Here is an 11,825-nt window from a genome sequence, read left to right on the forward strand (position 1 = left end):
ATGTTTCATGAACTTCATATTGACATTATGAGTGAGTGATCTATACACAAAAAATCAAATATATTGCATTTCTCCTCAGTGTCTCATCTTTCATTAGGTCTTGTAGCTAAAGGAAGGGGAAGTTACAAGTCTCTCTCTGCCTTTTTTTGCTTTGACACTATATGGAAGGAAATTATGGATGATACGTCTTCATGTTTGCTTTTACTCATAGCAAGTAATTATATCTGTTAATTATATCTGTCATTATATCCGAACTGACCTATAATTATGTCTTGGCCATGAAAAATTCAAGTACAAATTTCAGATGTTTCCCTTTAACTACCCAGTAAAATCCCAGCGATTTCGTTCATGTCAATACTGGCAAGGATTTTTTTTTTCCTGAAATCTTAGAATAATGTGTACAAACCCAGGAAGGAAGAATATTTCTCTCTCTCTTTTTTTTTTTTTTTTTTGACACAACTTCAATTCACTCTGACAGCCCATGGATCCTTAGCCATGCTCCAACAGATCAAGATGGGATATTTGGCAATATTCATAGAATATCAGAAAAAATAATTAGTGAATGCAACATCATTGGAAAGTTACCTGCTGTTCAAGCAACTCTCCAGGTAGGATTTCTTCAGCCTGGAAAGCACCATTACCTCATGTCACATCTGCCTCTCTCCAGGCTGATGAGCTGCTCTGCAGCTTAGTGCATTCTCATGTAGGTCGCTGCTCTTTCTCTCCACCTCCACGCCCATTCATCTGGAAGACAACAAATTATTCCAGGACATTAGATCCACTACAAATTGCTGCCATACTCTAGTCCATGGAAAAAGATATAYGTCACGATTGTTCTATTCAAATGTTTATTGCTCTGCTAACAAAAAAGAGTGGTAGAACAGGCCTTGCAGACACAAAAGATCCCATATCTTTTGAATATGAAGGAAGGTTAGCAGGGACTTGTTACCTGTCGCTCGTGTCAATATAATTGGAGCTTCTTTCCTTACAGAGAAAAGAAAGGATATTCTAGAAGAGTAGAGTCGTGTGGTAACAGAAGGGGGTCATCTTCTTAAAAATCCAGCTGATGACTGTAAGAGTAATGGCCATAGAAAAAGGTGTTGGCCTTGCCTTTCCCATGGGCACATCACCTTCCAAACCACAGTTTTGTCTATAAGGGTAACATCAACACATATCATTTTTCAGTGGTGATCAGACTGTTCAGCATCCTTCAATTAGGTGTAAATGAAAGGTAAACGAATAGAAAGAACACTTTATGCAAATCTATTTTATACAAAATTATATTTTATATAAATACAGGAAATGGCAGCTATACCTTCTGGTCTTTCAGTTGCCATATGCAAAATAACGTTGTCGCTTGTCCTAAGTGCTGCTAAGATAAAAACTAATATTTTTTTTAAGACTTGTACTGGTAGTGGAAAACATATACTAGTGTACGAATGGATAGTGGTTGAGGCAAATCCAAACAAGCAGGACTTTTCTGTATGGTGAAACAGCCYTTTACACAAGAGAAAACTCCTTTTAGAAGTTCGTCATCTGCATGTTTGGAGAATCCACTCAAAAATGTCACCAAAGATGTCACAAATTGCCTATATTCATATATTAATAACACTCACACACACAMAGGAGATGTAAGAAACAGGCTGTCAGATGACCAAACAGACCAACAGGTATCAGCTGAAACAGAGTTTAATAGTGTGAAAATATCCCCTGGGCTCAGTATGATCTGAAACCTTTCATTTGGACAGAATACATCTGTGGACAAGGCAGCAATGACTAGTAACGTACATCAAGAAGRGCAGGCTGGGAAACCATGCTAAACTCTGATGTAGATTAAACATAAGCAATATTTGTTACAAGCAAGCCATAATCCCAATGGAAAGCCATTTGTCTGCCATGAGAACTGGCATTTGTTTCTTCATTTGTTTAGATATTATATGACACTAGTTTCCATGATAACCAAATCGACTGAATGTTCACCTGTATCAGCTGAGCAGGACCATGGAAGCCCCAGTCTGTAACAGTGCAATTGTCCATGGTAGGAAACAMATGTATTTTCAATGACGAAGCAGGTAAAAATGGCAAAAAACAAGAAATAGTAGTAAGGCTTGGTGAATACAGTGACATATCTGACTGAAATCAATCTTAAAAAMGAGAGAAGTGTCACTGCGGTGCAGACGTCCTGCCATCCACTTAGCACTTACAAACTATCTCCAAACTATCTAACCAGAATTATGTGCAATAAGTTGTTTATAGTTTCATTGGAAGGAGACGACTGATTCACTTTGGCATGTGTCCACTTCAGTTACACAGGAAAAAAGATTTTGACAGTAAAGACTTCAGGAGCACAGACACTGAACAGGTTGTAGACACTACAAGTCCAAACTGAATTTGGGACTTTACATATAGCAGTTACTTGGGTATCTACAAGTCCAATTAGCTCTTACTATCTTCTAAAAAAAAAGAAAAAAGATCATGTCTTTATCATCTAAAAAAAAAAAAAAAAGATCATGTTGAGAGTAAATAATATATTTTTTTTTTGCAATATTAAAAAAGGTTTCATTTGTTTGGATTCATTTAAATGGGAGCATTTAGGAACATACTATTTCCCAGTATACTGTATTAAAGTATTTTCCAAACATTCTCAAAGACACAAATAATATACTGATAATAGTAATAAAAAAAACCTTATTTCTAGATACAGAGATTAAGGATTTGGTACAATTTAACAGTTGCAAAATAATTTTAAACAGTGTACATCTTCATTCTTTTCCAATTTTCATTTGTTTTGACAATAGAAACAGAATAACTTCCCCCAAAACAAAATGATATGATTCTCATTGTTTTGTTTTTTTTTTTTTCCTTTGTATATGTGTGTATCACAAAAGCACACCAGTTTTAGCACACCACTAACATCACGGAAGTTTAATTCATACACAAAGTGAAGTGACATTTTAAAATCTGTCCCTGTGCTGTAAAGAGAATTATTAATCTAAAATGTGCTAAGAACTAGGTACCAAATCTGAAATATCTTATTCTGCACTGACTGTATTTCTAGTGTAATTTGTTACAATTTTTCAAAGGGTGAGAATTAATCATACTATCCCTTGTATGTGTTTATACTAGCTCATAAATCTGTAATACATGCTTTAAAGACAAAGTTATGCTGGAGAATTCATTTGATATGGTCCAGTGGCCAAGCATAAACGCTGGATGTAAATCTTGTCAAGATGCATAAAATCACAGAATCACAGAGCAGTTGACATTGGAAGGGACCTCTGGAGATCAACGGGTCTAACCGCCCTGCTCAGAGCRGGGTCAGCTACAGCAGGTTACTCAGGGCCATGTCCAGTCAGACGTGCTTATGAAAAAGAAACAGAAGTGCAATGACAATTCTTCTGTATTTTATTTTTTTCTTCTGTATTTTTATTTATTTTACATCATTAGATCCGTGAGGCAATGGGCCAGGATGATTCATCTCCAATAGTATAGATTCAATGGAAAAAACTCTCACTGATACAGCTATGCAATATACTTTATTCTGAAGGATTTTAGCTGTTTTAGTGTCTGGCTTTACCTATGGATTTAAGATTTTTTTTTTTTTTGTCACTGAAAATTGTTTAGAGTAGAAAACAGGACTTTGGGAATTGAGACTGTACAGTTAAAACGTGAGATAAAGATCTCTGCATGCATATAAAGGTTGCTGCATGAATAATTTCAGGTTGTCACAGGGGCTTTTCGTCCTGCACCACATTCCAGACTGAGCCTTGACAGGTGCAAAGGCAGATTCCCTGGCTTCAGCAGAACCAGAATGTGGCACACAGTGACAAAATAGTTCAGCTAAATAACAACACAGTTGGCATTTGAGAAGATGAAGAAAAAAATCCTATTTATTCTCTTTCAACTTTGATGAAATTTATTCAAAGTTTAAATATACATATGGTAAAACTTAAGTTTTTTGCTTTGTGTTTAGCTGATGGCAGATTTTGGAACCTTACTAGCTGGCTTCTGTTTAGCTTTAGCTCACTTCCTAGAAGACTAAATCAGCCAAGAGAAAACAGGCAGACAAAAACTCCCACAAGAAATGCTACATTTCCTAGGCCTACGGATCAGACAGCAAAATATCCCTCATTTTGATACCAGACATATCTTAGACTTACACCTTTGACATTAAGCTCTGGACTTGGCTTTCTTAGGTTTGTATTTTTAGTAACGAGGGAACCGTGTGGTCGCAACAGCCCATCCTCCCCTATTTCTTCCATCCTCAAAAGCACRCACATCTCATCGTTTATACAAACAGAGAGGGACAGAAGAGTCATTTGACATTATGATCACAGAAGAGTGTCCCTAGCTCTAGAGGCATGCATGACCCACGGCCAAGAAAGCTTCATTCCCAGGGACGAGGAGGCACTTTCCTTCCAAAAACTACTTTGAACTCTTGCACTGACTGAAGCAACGACACTCGTGGCAACCTCTCCAGAACTTCTTGCCATGAGCTTTTGGCACCAGCATGAGGGCTATTCCCCTTCACAGTGCTTGTGGGTGCTCACACGCAGACGAGATGCTACTTGGCTAAACACGGAAGAGACTGAGCCAGGAAAGGGTAGGAAGATTCCCCAGCCCAGGCAAAAACTGATGACACATAGCACACACAGAGAGGTTTGGGGATGCTCGTTCTCAGCACAATCCAGTTTATGGTTCAGTTATGCAGCTTRCGAGCACTTTATGATGGCAATGACCCTTACTGGTGTGCACAATGCYCTGCAAACTAGCATCTTTGAGGGCCAGAGGGCAATCCACAAGTGCATCAATATTTTGCCTCACAAGTAGGTCACYTGTGGACTGCTTGCTGTAGGAGCAAACACTGCAATTTCCTTCTAGCTGTGAGAAGGCTCTAAGGACTAATTCCCATAAGTGGGTGTTGGAGTAGCTTTATGTGGCATATAGGTTATTAGTGGCTTTGCTCTTATCAAATCCTACAGCCTTCTTCCAAGACATGATGCCCCAATGGAAGTTACTTCGGTGGGTCAAGCCAGCAACCTCTACGTGCCCCAATCTTATCCTGTCTAAATCTAATGATAACATAAAATCTAGCCCTGGCAGCACCATGATTGATGCAGTTAATATAAATGCACTTTGAAATTATCTACAGAAGAGAGAGAGAGAAAAAGAAAGAGCAACACCAGTAACAATAACCCCAAATTTGAGTCTAGRAGGAGTTTGAAAAGGCATCTTTATGCATTTACACTTTAAATAATTCAGAGCACTGTATCAGCAAGCCTTGGATGAAGCACTAGGACACTGGTTTCATAACAGCATTGCTCTACAAACATCAGCACCGTAATTCTGTGCAAGTCTCGAGTGCTTTGGCAACATTTACTAACTAATGCCCATTGCTACAAAATGATTATTTTCATTTCTTTGGTTACTCCTCCAGGACACATGGTTTCATGTCACAGAGGATTTTCCAAGGCAAAATTTACTATCAAAAAAGAGAAATAGTTAGATTTTAAAATTCATATTTTTTAATTTTTCTTTTTAATCTGGGCTTTTAAAGTGAAATTGATATTGAAACGTGAAAAGTACAGGCCAGAGGAGAATGAAAATATGTGGGAAAATAGAAAATGTCCAGAAAGTTATGAGTGATTTATATATCTATGGACTGCTAAGAATAATTCAGTTTATCTGCACGCCTAATGACTTTGTGCAGACACACCGCACCAAGTCCTAAAAGATAATAACAAGAAACATAATTGGGTTTTTGTAGATTTAGGCCAACATGAGAAAGTCAACAGAAGTGCTAGGCAGATTAGAAAGCATTGCAGGAAAAATCTGCAAACCCACGAGGTTCAAAGTATTATAGCAAACTTACCTCCTTTATAAACATTTTACTTATTAAATCGATATAAACAGTCAAGGTCAATGCTTTCATTCTGCAGCCAGGAAACGGCCAGACAATAAAAGCTGCAGAAATTAATTCATAAAAAAAGATGCATGCCATTGAGATTTGAAAAGAATATAAAAATATATGTTTTTAATTGCTGAGCATAAACACCATCCTTTCTTTACTCAGCCCYGCAGTGTATGAAAACTTGGAAAAGTAGTTTAGAAGTCACTACCTAATATATATTGCCTAGTTAAGTCTGTTAGTGTATGGTCCAACTTGCTATCCAGTTCTGTGTGGATGTGTCATGGCTGTTGCAGGTCTAAATCTATCTTCACAGCAAGCAAAATAGCCCAAAACTCTAAAATTGTGCTTCACTCTCATAGCTTCAAAAAGATTTCCCTGTATTTCAGTTCTCTTTCGTCTGCAGCAAGGAATTTAGCTAAAGCAACAAACTGAGATGAGATAATTATTCATGCTTTGCCTAATTATATAATGTTTCAGGAGTGCTGTCMTTCCCAGGACCTAGTCCTTAGCTCTCCAAGGTAAGCAGAGTGCATTATGGCCTTTCAGAATGGGAGAAATGTGAAGGAAAAAGTGGATTCCTTTCCTGTTTGTGGATCTCACACAAGTAAACTTGAGAGTTTCTCATCTTTATATATAGACTTTTTTATTGTATTGATAACGTTTACCAAGTTTGTCATATTTAGTTACCCACAGAGGCCTTTCTATGGCTCTTTTTTTCTGGCTTTTTTTCCTTTTGGTGCACCTTGCAGTTTGTGCCTTACCTGATGCTCAGCCAGGAAGAAAAGAGTCCATACGCAGTTTGCAAGAGTAGGAGATGTTAGATCATGAACCCATCGGGCATTCCTTCAAAGGTCAAAATGTTGCAAAATCTCCCACACAAATATGTGAAGTTTAGGAGGAATATCTCAGAATAGGTCTAGAAATGTCAGAAGACATAGACTGTCTGAAGAGTGCTTACAAGGGATTGCTGTACTGTGACCAGCAGGGAAAAGAGATATTTGTTAGCAAAGAATTCTGGAAGAGAAGGATGAACCTTATCAATGTTCATCTAGGGAAGGGCCTCTAGGTCTCACAAATTGCACTGATAATGTTTTCAACAGGAGAGCAAACGATTGTTTTATCCCTATTGCTTCTTACCTGCTGTTTTGATCTTTCCACTGGAAAAAAAAAATGAGCTATTATGCTTTAAGACTGCTGTCGTTTTACTTCTCTTCCAAAAACTGAGTAAAAAATCAGGGAAAACTCAGAAACAGAATTAACACCACAAGTGGAATTCCAGTCTCTAGATTTTCAGAGATTCAAACGTCAACTAGCTAAACAAAAAAAAATTCTAGTGCTATCTCAGTTTCTAAATCCATGGGTAAAAAGTTGAAAAAAAGGTTATGAAACCTGAAAGAATATTTTTCACAGTTAAAATTTCTCCAACAACTTCAAGAAAAACAAAATCTTTATCTTTTAGAGTTATTCCACAGGTTCACTTTACATACTGCATGAAAAAGTAGAAGGAAGTAGTTTTCTATTCTTGGTGTTTTTCACACTGCTGAAAAGCAGCCTGTGTTTACCTTCCCTAGCTGTGTTCCAAGAGCCACAGTGATGGTCTAAAGCTCGAAGCAGACAGTAACAAGCCCGAGGAGGACACACATCAACGCCCAGGCCATCTGCTCTCTTTGGAGGCTTAACAGCATCATTGTGAATGATGCAACATAAAGCCACACCTGGGACACGACATGCACAGTGCTAACACCTACGGTCGCTAATTGAAAATGTGGTGAGAGGCACAAAGCTCCCGTGGGTGCAGCTTGCAGGTTCCCTCGCTCTGCCTCAGGCTCTGCTGACTTTCAGACAAGAGAGATGATGGAAACCGAACCACTTGGGAAGACCTCACGAAAGGAATAATGTGCAGCGCTCACTTCCATCTGTAGATCGCATTGCTTTAAAGAGAAACTTTTTGTATTGTTTACGGCTTCGTAGAGAAAGGTGGAAGAAAATGAATRGTCAGATTTACCAGGTAACCATTGGGGGGAAAGGAGAGCTAAAGTTACACGTTATGATAAACAATTCTGAGCTTAATTCTGTATGTAAGTTTTCTTTTTAAAGCCTTCTGTACAAACAACACAGCAACGGAAAGTTTCCAAACATTAACCGTTTTAGAAATAATGTGGAAAATATTCAATTTCAACTTTATTTGGAAAAAAAAAAAAAAGTACTACTGTGACATTTAAGAGTGATTGGACTTCCTACATAATCTTCAATTCATAGCAACTCAAAGGCCTAATCCTGATTCCACTACATCCATACAGTCTTAACACTACAGAAACAGTCAGCTTCTCATTCGCTGGATTTACATGTCACAGACCACATTGGGAAAYGCTGCAGCACGCTGAGGTTATTAAATCGTGCAGCTCCTGCTGCACACACTTGCTCTGGTCTGCACTCCTCAGCTACGCTCCTGCTAAGCAGGTCAAAGGGATCAAAAGGCCTCTTTTCTCCAATATTTCTGCTGAATAGAGCCCTTCTTAATAAACTGAGTAGGCTTTTAGTTCAATCAAGCATTGTGCACACAGCGCAAAAAGAAAATGTGAAGCAGCTTCTGAATCTTCTTTTTTTGCCTTTCTGCCYATCATTTTTGGAAAGAGAAAGACCACTGCAAAAGAGTGCAAGCCTGTTTAAAGATGATACAGATTTTCAGCTATTTTTGAATGCAGAAACATCAATAAACAAGACAGGGATTGGAGTGGGTCACCACTTCTTAGTTTCATCCACAACTACTTAGTGAATACTGAACCAAAGACTTTTCCATTTTTTGATAATAGTAACAACAGCAATAATAAAAATAAGACTAAAGCTGACATACCTTAATCAGGATGTTCTCCTCGCTACCACAGACAAATCCATATTGTGCTACCGGAACTTGCACCCGTGGGACTTGTACAGGATGAGGTCCACATTCAAGGACTAAAAATGTATCCAAAACCTGAAAATTAAATGAAATCATAAGTCTTGGGCCACATTTTATGAAATCAGAGATATAGCCCTATTGGTACACTTTTTGCTTCACTGTTATTTGCCCCTTTGTGCATTGCTTTACAAGTGACGATACCACTGGAAGACTAAAAGAAGAGGAAAAGTTTTTAGTGATGTCAGAAGCATCTCAAAAAGTGAATATAATGCAATATAAATATTGAATAGAATGGATGAATAGATATCACTTCAGGCTTCTGTGATTCAGGATTCATTTGAATGAAACTTGCCAAAAAATAAAGCAAAAGTTTTCAATATCCTGCCAGGTCAGCTGTAGTATAACACTGTAACATATAACACTGTGTTCTCTAGAAGCAGGGAATGGATATTTCTTTCCATATCATTTATTTATATTTGCTCATGAGTGCATCCTTAATGAATACATCCACCAAGAGCATTTAGAGGGAAGTCAAGGTGAAAGAAAGCAAGAAATGAAACCACTCCACCTCCTTCAGCTTAAGGTCYAGGGAAAAAACAACACATGAGCATTTACAGCTGTGGTATGAAGGACAAGATGAAAGTATGATATCCCCTGGAGCATTCAGACCAGTTGGAAAGAACCGATGCTCACGAAATACAAGACATCTCAGCAAATCATTAAAAAAGAGAGTTGAAGAAAAGACATTACAGATTGCTTTCTCCAGCCCACCTCTTTATCCCAGTTTAACTATTGATCCTTATATCTTTTGTTTAACATTTAGCTTATTAAGTGTTTGGGACGTGGGATATCCTTTGCTTTTGACTTCTTGCAGAAATTGGCACAACAGAGTTGAGTAGATTCAAAGTCACCTCTTCCAGGTGCATAGAAGATGTGTAAAGCTTAGTAAATAATTAGCTAAAAAAAACAAAACAAAACAAAAAAAGAGTGTGGCCAAAGCAAACGCAGAAGGTGGATGTTCTATCAAGGGAATCAGAAAACCTCCCACAGAAAGCAGCAAAGGTGAGTAAGGTTCTTAACTGGTACCTTCCATACATCCTATAGAGTCCAAACTGAATTTGGAAAGAGCAYTTTGAGCCCCTTGTGGCTCTTATCTACCAGGCTTAAAAATAAATAAATAAATAAATAAACGCTATTATTTGGGGATTTAAAAAAGAAACTGCACCCACTGGATTCAGTTTTCCCTTCCTGTGCAGCTCCTTTATGCCACTCTGCCACCCCATAAGCCCAGAAGGCCCTAAATTGATGCTGAGTATTTCAGACACAAGGGAGTCGCTCCTTCAGCCTTTCCACTTGAGCTCTTCCTAAACTCTCACAAACTCAACGCAGCCTCTCTTTAGCTGCTGGAGTTAATGCTGCTCAGAAAGGGAGAGGGAGATAGAAGGCCATTAAGTGGAGGGCTAGTCTTCACCCAGAGACCACAAAGATGCCTTTGCTGCCTCCTYGAGTACAGTATTCGCTGTGCAAATTGCCAAGTTTTTAGCCTTAGTTTTTAGTAATTCTGCATTACCTTGGCACAAGGCAGCAGCCTATACAGGCTAATTCTATGCTTTCCATGCAAAACACTGTGATAGGATGAAAGCTGACAGACACTCAACTGCAGTGCCCTGTTCCTTGGCCAAACACGATCCTACTCCAGCGTTAATGCAGGGGGAGAATAGATTGACCAAAACACTATTTGGTGAACCCGAACTGCGCTTTCCTGTTGTCTCCAGTAAAACAATCCATTCGGTCAACGTCAAGGCACATTACTGGATTAATCAGGAGAGCTAATCAACATCACTGTTGATAYGGCCACCACTAATTTAGGATATGGCACTGCTTAATGCTGTTCAGCCAGGCAATGTTCTTATGCTAATAATAAAGGGAAAAAAGTACATTTGGCCACTTCTCCAGCTGTCATCATGCCTTTCCCAAGAATGCAGAGCTGCTGATTTACACAGGCTATGCATCTGCCCTGTGCTATGGCCTGCAAAAATAAAGCAAACAGAAACAACCTACATTTGCCTAACAAAAGAGGCACATACAGACTATGCCAGCTCTTGAAAGAGCGCCCTTGAACCATCTGCAGTTTCCAAGACATCCTGTCCCTCAGCTGCAGCAGCAGGGAATGCACATGTTAACCCAGTCATGTTTTGTTCCTTTCTTCATTTAAATCAAGTGAAAACAAAACGTGTAAAGGCCACCAAATAYAAAGAGTAACCTTCTCCAACTGATGCGGTATCACCACATACATCTTTACCTTTGAAAGAATAATGTTTTTAYTACTTACACACTTGATTGCAGCTCCGGTAAACATCACGATGGGCATCATTTTATGGACATCTGTGGCATAACATCACAGCAACTGCTTGGAGGGCGAGGGAAAACACATTTCGGATCAGCTCTACCGGAGGAGAACTCCATGCCGCAGCAAAAGTAATCCAGCAGCAAGTCTTAGCTGCTTCATAATCCTGCATGGGAAAAGCCACAGGATGGGCCACACTCAYCAGCAAGGCCACGCTTTGTCTCCAGCTCAGAAGGAATTAGTAAATCTCTTAATTTCTCTATGTAATGAGTGCAACCAGTCTGTTGCCTTCTGACACAGGCACAAGAGCTAAGCTTAGATTAGGAAATAAGGGGGTCAGAGAACTCTTAGATAAGCAACACATTTGCAGACCAGCTGGGTAAGACCAGCTTCATCACAGAAGACTTAAAAGTCACTTGGAAGTATCTCAGGACAATTAAAGACAATTTCTGAGAACTGGTCAAGGACAGACAAAGCATAAAAGGGCTGCAAAAAGATAATCAAATGCCTATTCCTAAAATAGGCAGTAGGTAAAGAATGGAAGCTGGGAAGAAGGACCGTGAAATTACGTTAAATTCAGCCTAAATTCCCATTAAAAGTCTCTACAAAGTAAGCAAAATTCAGTATCTGTAATCAATCAAAAAGGAAAAGGACATGAGTAACAGCTG

At 38.8% G+C, this 11,825-nt stretch overlaps 1 long non-coding RNA gene across 1 annotated transcript; it reads right to left on the minus strand.

Moving 5' to 3' along the window:
- Nucleotides 1–717: 717 nt before the first annotated feature.
- On the minus strand, nt 718–11,315 carry LOC112951911. The gene is made up of 3 exons (XR_003250292.1): nt 11,143–11,315; nt 8,766–8,885; nt 718–744 (listed from the first exon to the last, which is right to left on the minus strand). It is a non-coding gene; the product is annotated as an uncharacterized LOC112951911 (long non-coding RNA).
- Nucleotides 11,316–11,825: the final 510 nt, after the last annotated feature.

Source organism: Nothoprocta perdicaria, unplaced genomic scaffold (genome assembly GCF_003342845.1).
Source record: "Nothoprocta perdicaria isolate Ctin4 unplaced genomic scaffold, notPer1 scaffold_377, whole genome shotgun sequence".
NCBI lineage: Eukaryota > Metazoa > Chordata > Aves > Tinamiformes > Tinamidae > Nothoprocta > Nothoprocta perdicaria.